The 13,776-nt window shown below is 35.2% G+C and overlaps 1 long non-coding RNA gene and 1 pseudogene across 1 annotated transcript in view; one reads left to right on the forward strand and one right to left on the reverse strand.

The window, feature by feature from the left end:
• Positions 1-428: 428 nt before the first annotated feature.
• The window catches only part of LOC131383641 (uncharacterized), a 103,762-nt gene continuing 90,414 nt past the window's right edge, over positions 429-13,776 (reverse strand). The window contains exons 3-4 of the long non-coding RNA XR_009213806.1: positions 6,421-6,554; positions 429-692 (exon numbers count right to left, since the gene is read on the reverse strand). This is a non-coding gene — a long non-coding RNA (uncharacterized LOC131383641). The remainder of the gene's footprint in view (positions 693-6,420; positions 6,555-13,776) is intronic.
• LOC116470017 (U6 spliceosomal RNA) lies at positions 1,233-1,328 on the forward strand (annotated as a pseudogene).

Consider the following 13,776-nt stretch of genomic DNA (forward strand, 5'->3'; position numbering starts at 1 on the left):
ATTTCCATCGTACAGGAGAGGAAACAGTCCAGAATGACTAAGAGATTTACCCAAAGCCATACACCTTGTTATTGATGAAGCTAACATTTTAAACCTTCCAGTACACATGTCAACCTATTCTTAAAATCTAAGCTCTGGCTCACCCTAGACACCTTGAAATGTATGTTGTAGGAATACTAGAGAAATACAGAAATATTGACAATGGTAATCTCTAGATTACAAGATTGTGGGTGGATTTTTAATTTTTTCTATAATTTCTCTATAGTCCAAGTTACTAAAATGTACCTTATTACTTTTTCAATCAGATAAAATAGTAAAGTTTGTTTTCAATAAGGAATTAGTCTCCAGGATTGAAGACGAAGGCAATGTATTTGGCTCTGTTAAAACATAGAATTACCTATTATAGTGAAGAAAAGAAAACAGAGAAATCAAGAGATGGCATTATATTGACAGATGACACTCTGGAGGAGGCTGTAATCCAGAATGTGGCATGAAGGAAACTGCAGGGAGGAAACGAGCCACTCTGCCCATCAGAGCCTAGAAAATCTCTGAGCTCAGAGTCTCCAGGAGCAATGGAAGAACAGCTAAAAACAAGGGGGATTCCTTCAAAGTCTGCATACATAATATGTACACTAGTCAGCCACTATCCACTTCTTTTACAGTGGAGCCCAGAGGAAAGTTCAACGTTTACCCTAAAAAAAAAAAAATAAAATCATTAGACTCTTCTCCACAAACAATGAAGTAAATTTCCTTAGAGCTAATAATTCTAATATGAGTAATGTTCAAATGTTGGTGCCTGGTTCCATTTTATTTTCCCTAAATAAAATATACATGCTAACATATCTGTGATAACCATTGCAAGAAAAGAAATGAACATAGTCTCTAAACTGATCCAAGATAAAATAGAAATCAGATCGGTCTTATATATATTAGATAAATTGAGTCAATAGCTAAAAATTCTTTCTGCAGTTAGAAGAAAAAATAGAAGAAGATAAGAAAAAGTTTCATCAATACAAATAAAGACAAAAAAGAAAGAAAAAAATAGTAAAAATGAGAAAAACAGAAAGCACAAAATAATAGGATAGAAATGAATCCAAATAGTTCATCACAGTAACTATAAAAGGACTAAAATTTCCAGTGAAAGACGGAAGGTTTTTTTTTTTTCTTAAAGACTGTTTTTTTAAGTACATCCAAAAGCTCTTTATAAAGGGGAGAGTTAAAACATAAGTACAGTGCTCACTTGGGCAGCACATATACAAAAACCAGAATGATTAGCATGATTCCTGCGTAAGGATGACATGCAAATTAGTGGTGTTGTCTATGTTTGTACTGTACAATTAAAGATGTTTAAGAGGATACATTTTATGTTATGTATTTTTACCACCTTTAAAAATCACACAAGGACAGGAAAGTTGAATATAAAAAAGATTGGCGTATGTTAATCAAGAGAAAGCTGATACAGAGTTAATACCAAATATAATACACTTTAAGGCAAGTAACATTACTAGAAATAAGAAATTCACTCCTTATTTAGAAGACGTTGAATTCACTGGGAAGGTATAATAATTCTAAACTTACATGTGCCTAATAGCAGTTTCAAATACTGGCAATCTTCGTTATTTGGGGTTTCCATATTTGCAAGTTCTCCCACTCACTAAAATTTATTTGTAACCCCAAAAGCAATAGTCATAGGACTTTTGTGGTCATTTTCAGACATGTACAAAGTAGCAAAACATTTGAGTTGCCCTAAATGCACCTTCCCAGTTGAGGCTGAAGAAAGTGACATTTTGCTTTCTTGTTTCAGCTCTCACACTGTAGCCAGGTGTTCTTTTCATGGTCTATGTAGTTCTGTGTCTTTCACATTTGTACTTTTTCTTGGTGATTTCACAGTTTAAAACGGCCCCCAAGTGTAATGCTGAAATTCTGTCTAGTTTTCATAAGCAGGCTGTAATGTACCTTATAAAGAAAATACTTGTATTAGATAAGCTTTGTTCAAGCATAAGTTATAATGCTGTGGGCCATAAATTCTGTGTTAATGAATCATCAATGTATGCTAAATAAGGTATCTTTAAATAAAACCACACACACACACACAAATTTAGGTATTGGTCTGTTGATGGAAATATTATGACCAGAGACTCACAGGAACCTAACCCTGTATTTCCCCTCAGAATAATGGTTCAATTCTTCAATATTCACTAATTCAGTGCTCACAGCAACTTTATAAAACAGAACTATTAAAAACAATGAGAATGGACTGCATGTAAAGCAAAAACCAACACAAACACAAGTGGAAACTAATATATCCATTATCAAAAGATTTAATATACATCTTCCAATAACTGATAGATCACACAGACAAAAATATATCAGTAGGAACATAGAAAATGTGAAAAACAGATCAAAGAAAGTGTTTGTGTGAAAGGGCATACGAATGAAAAACAGGATCTGGCAGAAGGCAAGGATAAACTGATTACTCTTGTTTGAAAAGGCAGAGAAATGATGGAGAGTGATTCAGAGGGCAGGGATCAGAGTTGTCCTAACATTTAGAAATAATCTAAGATGATCTGTGAGAAGACTAGAGCAATAGGTTAAGTTAATAAAAGTGAGCATAGAGTGAGCTCAAGACTCAGCTCTGTGCCCAACATCATTGCAAAATTGTTTCTCAGAATTTCTCCCCATCTAATCTGTTCACCTTTCGCCTGTGTATAATGTTGAATATAAAGGAACAGAGTGTTTGCTACATTATATGGAAGCATCAGCATGTATATTTATTTCCTCCCCTAGACTATTTATTCTCTCTGGTCAATAATTTCTTTTTCCACTTGTCCTTCCCAACATCTTGTGCAGTACTGGGCACAGAATATGTTCTGAATAAATGTTTAAAGATTCAATAAATAAATAAATAAATATTAATTTAACAGAAATCCAAACTATAGCAGTTGTTACCAAAAAAATGGAAAATAAGAAATAACCATAACATTGTTAGCAAATTATTACTAATTTGCATTATTTCTATAAAATGACAAAAATTTAAAATGATGAAAATCCAGAACAAACATGTATTGGACATGGGAGATCTGTTTTCTCTTTCTGACAAGATCCTTCATCGCTTTCTCTCACCTTAAAGATTTTACAAAAGAGTTGAGATCCAAGAAGCCGTGTTTTTGAAAAAGACAAGTAGTCCTCTAGCAAAGAAGACTTTCTTAGTGGAAAAAAATTGAGCTCATGGCTAAATGTATAAGATAATTTCCCTTGATATGTAGTCATAAATTGGTTGCCCACTTGATATCTTCAATATGACATAAATAGTTATAATCCTTCCAGCTGAAATAAAACTTAGATCTAAGCAGCTAAAAATTCAGAACTGACATGGGAAACTAAATATGGACATAGTCCAAGATCTTGCAGCTCTGTTAGCTCCCTTTGAAAAGGACATTATCATTTGTTATTCTAGCATTCTGCTCAATATGCTTTCATCTGCAGAAGCCGTTATTTCTTTGCTACAGATCAAATATTCTGATTTGTTTCTCCTTACTTCTTTGCACAGATTTTAAAAAGTAATTGACTTATTATGAAGTAGCACCCTGGTTTTGGAGACAAGTTCCCAGAATAATAAAAACCCAGAATTATTTGCCCAGTTTCAAATTTAAGGATCAGAGCCCTGTAGCAATGATATGAGAATCAGAAGCAAGAATAAATTTCATCTACATTTGTTCTATTTCCTGCCATTTAGTTTCTAAAATGGAAGCCATTTCTTGCTAGGAAAACAAAAGATCTTTCCATCTAATGGAGAATCATGCAGTCTTAGAGTTGGATATGACTTGAGTAAAGTTCTTCCAACTCATGTGCCACAACATAATGGTGTACTCTGAAAATGTTAGAGGTGAGTGGAGAGAGCTTTCCACCACCAACAGGGAGTGGGATGGGCTGAGTTTCAGCCAATTGTTTCTCACCTTAAATGGCCTATCACAATTAATCACACTGTGAGACACAAATATTTCTTTCTTTTGTGTCATGATATGGAAAATGTTGGGAACCACTACCTTGGAGATACATAGTCTAACTTACTCAAAAAGAAATGCTTGCTGCAATCATTCTGGCACAGGGCTAGTTGATTTCTATTTGTATGTTTTCCATGACAGATTCCTCAGTACTTTATGAAACAACTACTCTCTTTGAAAGATCTGTCAGAAAAAAAAGTTTAAAGGATCCCCTCCAGCTTCTTTGAACTGATAAAACTTCTGGCATTTGAAGCCACAGTAAATACAACTTTATGTGATAGCTTTGAACCTTGGAATGCAGATATTAAGTCTTTTTTTAGTTATTGGTTCTCCAGGACATACATCTTCAGTTCTCTCAAATGTTTGTAAAATGAGAAGGCTAGGGAAACTTCCACAATATAGACACAACCCCACTTATATGAAAATGTTTATTTTTAAAATACAGGGTCTAGAACTGAATATGCAGATGTGATTCTATCCATCCTTATTAAAATGTGTCTATTAAATCCTCGATTTTTATTTCATCAAAAATATAAAGGGATGTTTACTTTCTTTTCTTAACAACTGAATGGTATTTTTTATTTGTATTGAATTTGTGGCCGATGAAAAACCTCAGGATATTTTATATGTGCTGCTGTTAAGTCACATCTTCTTCATCCTGTATTTACTCATCTTGTTAAACATAAAAACAGCAATTCTCTTTCATTTCTCCTGTGTGACCCTTAAGTATGTTGACTTCTCCCATAAAAATGAAATTATAATCAATTAATTTTAATTGTTGATTGCTCTTGCAAACATGACTTCTTTATGGGTTTCCAGTCAAATACTTGCAACATAATTGCAAAGCATGTCATACAAGTCAGACAGGACAGGATCCCAGGACACATCACTACAGACTTCCCTTCAACCTGGCATCTAACCACCTAAATATCACTAAAGTCCTTCTTATCTGTAACATTTTCCTTATAGTAAAATTAAAAATAAACACAAAATCATGCCTTGTTTATTATTTAAGTAACATTAGCTTATTGTAACAAATCAATCTAAAAACAGCTCATACACATTTAAATTTTATTTCTTCCTCTAAAAAACAAAGGTGTTCCTGATTGACTGGAAGCTTTCCCTAAAGTAATAATTCAAGGACACAAACTCCTTCGGTCTTATGGTTCTGCCATCTTCGATATGTGGCTTACAGGGTTGTCATGCTCCCTGAAACCAAGATCATAGAAGGTGAAAAAGCCAGTGAAAAAGGCACACCTGCTTCTTTAAAAACCTAGCTGAAAAGTAAAATGTAAAGTAGGCACTTTGGGAGGCCGAGGCGGGCGGATCACGAGGTCAGGATATCGAGACCTCCCTGGCTAAACAGGTGAAACCCCGTCTCTACTAAAAAGACAAAAAATTAGCCGGGCGTGGTGGCGGGCACCTATAGTCCCAGCTACTCAGGAGACTGAGAAAACAGAATAGTGTGAACCCTGGAGGCGGAGCTTGCAGCGAGCCGGGATCGCGCCACTGCACTCCAGCCTGAGAGACAAAGCGAGACTCCGTCTCCAAAAGAAAAAAAAAAAAACATAAAGTAGGGGAAAGTATTTGCTGGATTGGAAACCACATCTTAGCAACAACTCCGCATTATGGACATTACAGAAGGAGACACACAATTTTGAAGGGCGCTACTAGCCTTATTTTAAATAGTCCACCCCTCTGGCCATCTATTTCCCTCACACATAGGACATAGTCAAGCCCTGGCCAAGAGAGATCTTCCAAAATCCCATCAAGAAACTTTTACCAAATCAAAGTTGAGAATGTCCTGGTGAAATACAGCCTTCTTCACCAGGTCCTAATGGCTCCTACACATTAACAGGCAAATTAGTTTCTACTTCCACATCCTCCTCCCTTCCCCCGCTTACATCTGTCTTTCTCTCAATATACGACAGAGGAAGAGGGACAGGAGGACTATAATTAATAACTTCCAATTGCAAAGGAAAAGGGAAAACAGTGAAACTCTACAGAAATAGTTAACTCCTGCTGGGTAGGCGTTCTCTTATTTGTCAGTAGCGAATATTCGCAGATTAGACTATAAACCTGCTGCCTGGTAAAAAACTCTCTTGCCGGTCGTTGTCTTTTGTCTCTGGTTCCAGCCCTGAGAAGTTTGTCCTTGTACCTTATCTTCTGTGAATATTGAAGAGTGAGCCAGTTTTGGGGACCTATACAACTTCCAGAAATTCTTTCCTGCTGGTGCAAGTTTGAGGATTGGAAAAGAGTTTTATAGTCATAGGCTTTTTCTTGGCCAGTTCATAAGGGTTTTAACAATTAAAATCCCTCAAAATCTTAGTAGATTCTAATTTATTTATTTCCAGTTGTTTCCATGTGCCAGTAAATAGGATCAATTTTCTTTCTTGAGTGTAATTTTCAAGCCTACCTGAATTCTTTACTTCCTTACTCCCATGCCTTTCTCTCGAAAGTCAGTGGTGTCTGCCTGGAACCCAACTAATACTTTATTGTTGATTAAGAAGGCAATACCCATAGTCTGTTCTTTGTCCCAGGGCTGTTTATCTGAAAAATATTAATAACTTCTTATTGTTCAACGCTGTTTTCAGTTTCATTTCTTGCTGTTTGGAATGTAGAAGCTGACAATTTTTCCAACTCTACAAGCCCTAAAGCTTTCAGAATCGCTCTACGCCGTTTCATTTCTGCTTTCGAACTGCCAGTTGTTCTTATACTTTTTGTTTTGTTTTAATAATACATTTCCATGTGCTATAAGAAGCAACTAGTACACCAACAGGTGTCTGTACTCCTAGAGTTACAGACCTATAAACAATTGATTAGCTTCCAGGTGATTTGCAGTTTTACCAAATGTTTTGTTACTGCAAAATATAGATTGTCATTTTTCCAGCCTCTAATATGCATTTTCTTGCCCTCTAGTGATTATCAAGCCAATGCCACATATTTATTTGTTGCAGAAATAACTCTTTTTCAAAGTTCCAATTTTTATAATAATTAAAAGCTAGACAATGTAACAAACCCCCAAATTTTAAGTGGCCCAAACGCATTAGAAGTTTATTACTCACTCCTACATCGTCCTAATGCTCCTAATCTGTGGAAGACTCTCCTCCAAATAGTAACTCAGAAAAGTAGGTTGCTTCTACCTATGGCACCACCATCTTCCAAGGTCACCATGTTGATCTGCATTAAGTTAGTGGACGGGAAAGATAAATTCAAGAAGCCACATCCACTTCTTAAAAATTCATTCTAACCATTCTATTTCATGGAGAGCACAAAAATGCTTGTATAAATGGCTTGGTTATTGCTGGTTCTGCAGCCACTGACTGGTGTCCACTAGCCTTCTCTGACTCACCATCAATCAGAAGTGCGAGAGGAAAATAAATTCAAATCTTTGAATTATCTTGGGAAAATATGCATAGGGCATTCATTCCAAATTAGCATATACCCCACAACCCCCTATTCTTTACTCTGAAATTTGCATTAGATCAATAACATGCCAAATGAGTAAGGACAAATTATTTGCAAAGAAATTGAAAATTGATGTCTTTATTATGATAAACATAAAATTCAGGAACAACAACTATACTTGGTGGTACTTGGTAGCAGAAATTAGGCTAAACAAAATAGAACTGGTGAAAATAAGAAAACAAACAATAACACTATGAGAACCACGAGACATCATTAATACTAAACCACAATCTGTGAAAAGAGGAGATAAATAAAAGAATGATAGCTGAGTTTGAAATGAGATATTACCACCTACCCACTAGAATGAATAAAATTTTATCCATCAATCCATCAATCTGACAATGCCAACTGTTAAGATATGGAACAACTGGAACTCTCACTCCCTGCTAGTTGAAGTAAAAGTGGTAAAACCACTTTGGAAAACTTACAGAATCTATTATACGAACTCTGACCACATGCATTCATACTGTTTAACAAGTCCACTCTAATTATATACTCAACCAAAATGTGTACAGATATGCAGCAACAGATACATACAGATATTAATACATATTAGAATGCTCATAGCGGCATTATTGTCAATAGCTAAAACTTGGAAAAAGCCCAATTGTCCATCAACAGGAGAACATTTTTAAGTGTGTTTTCAAATAATGGGGTGAGGAGCACACTACTATAATATACCATCACACAGATGAATACCACAGGCATAATATAGAGTGTAAAAAGTCAAAGACAAAAATACAAACTGAATTATTTGATCTCATAAACTACATAGAGAGGCGAATCTAATATGTGGTATTAAAGTCAGAATAGTGGTTACCTTTTGCCTGAGCTGGGACAGGGGCTCAGTGAGTAAGTGCTGGGAGCACCTAGGAGAAAGTTTCCTGAGATGCTGGTAATGTTTTATATTTTCATTTAGGTGCATATGCTGGTACATTCATTCAGTAAGAATAAGTTTACTATACCATTAAAATTTATGCATTTTCATGGAAAGGTATCAATGTTTTCATTGCTAAATTTTCCTTTTATTATTGCTTTATGGACACCATAATCTGAAAGAATTTGTCTGCTTACAAAACTATATTTATTAATGTTTAGCCCTATCTTTTCTTATACTTATTCAGATTTTAACCCTACGTTCTGTATTTGTGATTTCATAATATTTTTATGATTTAACTTAAGTCAGTTGTAATACTAATAAGTAATAAATAAGTTGACAGACACTTGGCATTTTTCAGTGCTACCAGTAGCTCATTTTTACTGTCACTTAGCATTTGTATCCAAGGTTTATCACACATAGGACATGTTCGGTTCATTACAGTGACCATCTCACGGGGTTCTAGTCACAGTGTTTAATCTCCTAACTTGTTCTAATAATTTCCGTGATATCATCAGAAGCCAATCATTACCTATTACTTTCAAAATGTGTTGCTTTACTTCTAGCCCACAGAAAAGAAAATATATTTTGTTAGCCAGACCATCTAATTCAGGGAATTAAGCAATTTCAGGAAGATTATTAAAATATTAAAAACACCCTAGAATTTTATATCCACATTCATGGACCCTTAAAAATCTAGGAACCAACAGCATATTATTTCTACTGCAGGTTCAGATGAAGTAGCAGGGAGTCTATTTCTTAACTTTTAATAAATTGTTGTTGTTTGACAATTTGAAAGGGCTATTTAAAAAGATCTTCAACAGTAATATTTTAAAGGCTTTATATTTGAATTGAGAATCTAATCTGTCTATTGATTTCTTTTCTCAAATCTTCTTTTTGAAATTCAGTCTCTGCTCTCTATAAACCTTTACTGACTTTGAAGGTGAACAAGATATCTTTCTGGGTTTAAATATTTTTCATGCTATTGCATTAACTTTAACTTAAGATTTTTGTTTTTCATTTTGGCTGGCAGATGGTGTTCAATCTACTCTGTCAGGTAATTTGATAGGTCCTGGGTATATAGCAATGATGGAGACACAGCCTTTGTTCTAAAAAAACTCAGTTATGCAGAGAAAAAATTTGTAAGTAAGTAAAATAAACTGAGCTATGCACCAACAGCAATGAGTGCACTGAAAAAAATAAGAATCAATTCAACCTGGCGAATCAATAAACTTACAGAAAATAGATAACATCAGGAACTTGAAGTATCTGTTATAATAACTTATATCTGCATAGTATTTATTATTTTCAAGTACTTCATATGTATTTCATTTTTCTTAAGAAAAAAATCCTATGAGTTTTATATTGTCATTATTCTTATTATACTAAGTAACTTGACAAGGCTATCCAAACATGAAATATTCACATTAAGGTACAAATCTCAGAAGGGGCGGTAAGGGTTAGAAGGCAGATAGAGGCTTTGTAATCAGAGTAACTTATCTTTGAAACACTGCTTTGCCATTTCTGTGTGAGAAAATTATTTGTCCTTGTGAGCTTTCTTAATCTCTAACATAATATTATCTTTGCATCAGGATTACTGTGCACTTTATATGAGACAACAAATGTATGTGAAGTGTTTAGCACTATGTTTAGGAGAATGGGCTTTCAATTAATTGGTGCTTTGTTTTTTTGATCCTAAACCAGGGGATGGGATGAGGACATGATAAATCAATGTTTTAGAAATATAATTAGGTCAGCAATGAGCAGGATGGGTTGAAATATCAAGAAGCACAAGAAATGTAAAAGAGGAGTGTTTTGTAATAGTCTAGCCTTAAGAAGATGAACGTTTGAACTAAGCCAATAGCAGTTGGGATAGACAAGAAGAAAGGATGATGAGAAGCATTCAAAGGTAGAATTGCCTTGAAAATTGGTTGACCGTCAGGAGTAGAGAGGAGGGGAAGAATTACCTAACTATAATTTGGGAAACTGGTATATTGTGCTGCCAGGAACTGGGATAGAAATACAAGCTGATGAGATACTTTGAAAGTGGGCATTCAATACTATTTTAGATATATTGATTTAGGGATACATGCAAGAAGAGATGTCTGAGCAGGCAGTTGGAGACATAGGTCTAGAGCTCAAGAAAGATTTTAGAGTCAAGTCATAGATGCAAGTTGAAGACATGCTAGAAAATGTGATCAAACAGGGAGAACATATAGGCCAGGTACAATAAATATAAAGATCAAAAACCTGAGGAATAATAACACTTAAGAGTCAAGAAATTAGGTGGGATGAGAGGAATCCAAGAAAGCCCAGATATGACTAGTCAGATATTTAAAAGAAAATAAGGAAAGTGACATGACATAGAAACCAAAAGAAGAGGGATTTAAGAGGGAAGTCAACCAATAAATTACCAAAGGGAAAATTAAAACCATAAGCACTAGTATCAGATCAGCAGTAAAGCTTTGACAGCTTTAGTGGATTGGATGAAAAAAGAATTTATTGACGAAAAAAGAGGTTGGGAATCTACAGAAGATAATATGCGTGAGCAAAGACACAGACAGATACAGGAAACCATTTGAGTTGTGTTTGGTGAGCAGTGAGTTAACAGGACCATGAGTTAACAGGACAAATTCGGCCTTATCTCATTTTCCTTCAGAGTAGAAAAAAAGCACCTCCTTTGCGTGGACACAACTCTGAAAGTGTGTAGCTAGGCCAGAGCACACGTTGAGTTTCAGTCCCCTCATCCTTCTGCATTTGTGCAGTTCACTACTGCACAGCCACTTGCAGCAGCCCTAAGTCAACAGTCCTATGGAGTTGAAATGCAGGGTACTGGAAGGGTATCACCAGAGCATAAATATGAAAAGATATCTTATAGATCACAGTGTGCAGAAGCTTGAAAGCTGGTTGAGACTATTGTGTTCAACTTAGGAGACGATGGGGAACCATCCATGTCTGTGAAGTTCACTTAAGGAAGATGAGCCTAGCAGCAAAATGCAGAGAGTGGGAGGAGGGAAACACGGGTGGTGGGAAAACTACTAAGAAAATGACTTCAACTGGATATCTAAATGCACAGCCTTGTGTTCCCTTTGATCTGATTTAAGATGTTTTAAATGAAGTCTAGAAAAAAAAAACATGAGGTCAGAAAAAGCAGTATTTATCCATGGAGCTTTGATTTCCAAAATGTAAAAAGAATTAGCTCCTCCAGGAGCAAATTAGGCAGATACAGAGAAAGGCAGTCTCTGTACACCTTGGCAACATGATTTAGTGCCCTGCTTCCCACCTCTCCAAGGAACTACAGTGCTTTGAAGTACTATTTGTGGCCTTTCCCTAAGGTCTTCCTTATATTTCCTGCTACTAGGAGAAAAGTTGAGTTCTAGAAGGCCAGAATTTTAAAAACCAAAAAGTTCAGTCAAAACAATTCACATGGCATCACTTGGATTGCCTCTCTTGCTCATTCCTGTAGCTCATAAAATGACTGTTGACCTGTAATTACTTACTGGGTTTAATGAATTAGTTAGCCTTGTTTGATCAATCCAAAAAGGCAAGATAAAGTAGAAAGAGAAGAGGAATTAGATTAATAGGAAAAAAAGGGAGAGAAAGCCATCTTACAATAAATTAAAACTTACTGAGTTTCTATTGTGTACTTTTGCTCCTTTTGAACAACAAAAGACACATTTTATAATTCTGATAACAACTCTGCTATTGCTGTCAGCATTTTACAGATAAAAAATCTGAAAATTCGTAATGTGAACTGCTCCATTATAATAATGGCAACTGGTTGAAAACTATGCAAAGTTATTGATAAGGAAACAAGTATTAGCATAATATTTCCACTAAATAATGGTTAAAATGAAATACACTAATGAGTCTGGAGGTATAAATCTTGACATATATGATTGAGTAGAAAAAGTAAGTTTCAAAAGAATATGTACAAAGTAAAAACATACAGGTAATATTTTTAGTTAAAAAAAAATATATATAATTGTCATACATTTTCAGCCAAAATGGAATAACAGAGATCAAATTTACCCCTTACCCTCCCTCCTTAAACAATTAAAAAAACAAGCAAACAAAAACAAAAAACAAATGAGGTGAGCCCCATCTTATTGGCCTTGAAAGAGATTTTAAACTATGACAGGGAATGAACTGAGAGTGAAACCTGGCAGACTCCATGAGGTGAAGAGACAGAGCTGAGATTCCTGGAGAATTAAGACAGCCAGTGTTCAAAGAAAAAATTAACCAAGGAAGATACAGCCGTACAGAGAAACGTCCCTACTCCTCTGTAGAGGGCCGCATTCCACCTTCACATCCCACCCTTATCGGCATTCAGCAGAGTACTGATCAATCCAAGTGTGTGAGAAAATTGTCCAAGGCTAGAAAACACTGTCCAAAATAATTAGAATAAATAGGGTCCAACATTCACATAGGGCCAAGAAATGTTTGTGTTCTGACCAACCAGACTGCAAAACCTCTGAATTCACAGGACACTGGGTAGAGTGCCCAGGAAGGTAGTGCCTCAGTAGCTGAAAATTAATTATAGACTAAACAGTGCTCCTAAGCTACTGACAAATTATTTTTATAATGCACCAGATCCAAAAAGATCAAACCATTTCCAAGTAATTAAAAACAAACTGTAGAAGATTTATAGAAGTACAAAATTATCCAGCACCAAACAAGGTAAAATTCACAATATCTAGCTTTTAATTAGAGTACCAGCTATGTAAAAAATTTAGGAAAGCATAAGCCATAATAAGGAGAATAATAAATTAGGTGAAATTGACCCAGAATTGACATAGACATTAGAATTAGCAAACAAAGACATTGAAACCCTTATGATAATGATATTTCATATGTCCAAAAATTTAAATGAAGTTAAAAGAAGACATAGCATATATTAAAAAAACATTCAATTGAATTTCTAAAAATGCAAATGATCATACTAGAAATTTAAAGTACATTAGCCAGGATTAATGGTAGCTTAGACATCGTGAAAGAAAAGATTGGGGAACTTGAAGGTATATAAATATATCCATCCAAAATGGAACATACAGAGAAAAAAATACATTTTTAAAAATAAAAAGAGCATCACAAAGCTATAGAACAATTTCATTTGAAGTCCTCAAAGGAGGGGATTGGAGAACCAAAATAATATTTGAATAAATAATGACCAAAATATTTACAAACTTGATGGAGATGGAATTTTTTTTTTTTTTTTTGAGACAGTCTCAGTATGTCTCCCAAGCTGGAGTGCAGTGGTACAATCTTGGCTCACTGCAACATCCACCTTCCAGGTTCAAGCGATTCTCTTACCTCAGCATCCCAAGTAGATGGAATTACAGGTGCCCGCCACCACACCTGGCTAATTTTTGTATTTTTAGTAGAGACGGGGTCTTGCCATGTTGGCCAAGCTGGTCTCAAACTGCT

The sequence above is a fragment of the Hylobates moloch genome, unplaced genomic scaffold (genome assembly GCF_009828535.3).
Source record: "Hylobates moloch isolate HMO894 unplaced genomic scaffold, HMol_V3 SCAFFOLD_5, whole genome shotgun sequence".
NCBI classification, from domain to species: domain Eukaryota; kingdom Metazoa; phylum Chordata; class Mammalia; order Primates; family Hylobatidae; genus Hylobates; species Hylobates moloch.